This window comes from Psammomys obesus, unplaced genomic scaffold (genome assembly GCF_907164565.1).
Source record: "Psammomys obesus unplaced genomic scaffold, mPsaObe1.curated_primary_1811, whole genome shotgun sequence".
NCBI classification, from domain to species: domain Eukaryota; kingdom Metazoa; phylum Chordata; class Mammalia; order Rodentia; family Muridae; genus Psammomys; species Psammomys obesus.
Window position 1 is genome coordinate 1,275 of NW_026589532.1, and position 1,621 is coordinate 2,895.

Here is a 1,621-nt window from a genome sequence, read left to right on the forward strand (position 1 = left end):
ATCAAATTATTATTAAGGCAATACTTAAATCACTATCTTCTTTGACCCTTAGAACCATGCCTTATTTATTCACTTCATTCCTCCTCAGTCTCAATTGGAATTACAGAAGAGAATCAATAACAAAGTAAGAGTTGTCTCCTTATTTTAAAAGTGAAAGAAAATTTGAAGTCTTACCTATAGCAGTGAGGTTTTTACAGGTCTCTAGCATTACATCTTTGTAGAGTTGCTTCTGGGAAGGTTCCAGCAAAGCCCACTCTTCTTGGCTGAATTTCACATGCACATCATTGAAGGTCACTGAATTCTAAAATATGCCATACATTTGTACAACAGAAACAGTGGCAACAATATAAATTTATATTTCATTGGCAATATAATCACATAATTCTAGTGCTTCTTCCATTTGTATTCTGACACATAAGTGCTAGTGTTAGACAATTGGGTGCTGTGCATCAGGTGAAGGAGGAGAAAAAAAAGCCTAAAGGTTAGATTGTAAGGGAAACCAAAGGTGTGCTTTGAAAACCTATGTTAAAGGAGTTTCATTATTTTGTAAGACATGAATATGAATTAGCCATGAGCTGTGTTCTTGAGTGATCTATGAATTGTCTTCAGTTACTTGGGCAAGTAGGTCAGGACCCTGTCATGAGACAGGTGGAAGGAAAAAACACAGTCATGATATTTTATCTAGCAACAAATGAGATGTGGCTATCAGGAGACAGTGAACAGATGGGTGGTGTCAGTCAAAAGACAACATGGCACTGAATATCATGTTCTAACCATGCCTCAGGGAAGTGGCATATCAGTATGTGAAAAGGGGGCCTCATATATTTGTGGAAGCGAAAGTGGAGTACAGTGAATACATGGATAAAAAATAATGTGAGGTAGCAAACAACAATCATAGCTGATAAGATCATATTTGTGAGTGACCAGATAAAAGACATAGAACACATGATTTTTATATGATAATTGTTTTGTATATTCTCCTTTCCAAATCATGTATAGTCTATAGTTGAAAAATAAAGATTAAAGTTTTTATAATAAAAAGGAAGTGCTAAAGTAATCCATAAGTAATTCTTAGAAGAAAACTGAATAACTGTGTCATATCTGAACTTTTATAATAGTATATAGCCTTGGAATAGACATGCCAATTAACGTGGACAAAGACAAACAGAGAGAAGAGAGTAAAATAGAAAGAGAAAGATAGAGACAGAGACACAGAGAGAAATGAACAGATGAACAGTACTGAGTACATATCAGAGAAATTTGTGAACATTTATTAACTACAAAAAATGATGGACTAGCTGGGTGTATTCAGTTATGCCTCTCATTCCATCACTCAGGAGGCAGAGGCAGGTGAATCTCATTGAGTTGGATGCCAGCATGATCTATGCAAAGAGGTTCAGGACATCCAGACCTATATTGTAAGGCAGAGCCTCCCCTAAATGTCAATCAAACAAATATAATAGTTAGAAAAAACTCAGAGATCTTTACTGAAGCTCCTATAAGGAATTATATATTCAATCCAATTCTGTATTAATCTTCCAAAAACCAGCAGTGCCACAGCTTAAACTGTAACATTAATAAGATCTTACTAAAAGGGAAAGCATGTTTAAACAGGTAAAAA

At 35.0% G+C, this 1,621-nt stretch overlaps 1 pseudogene; it reads left to right on the forward strand.

Annotated features, from left to right (window-relative positions):
- Window positions 1-505: 505 nt before the first annotated feature.
- On the forward strand, window positions 506-960 carry LOC129675087 (single-stranded DNA-binding protein, mitochondrial-like; annotated as a pseudogene).
- The last annotated feature ends 661 nt before the right edge of the window (window positions 961-1,621 follow it).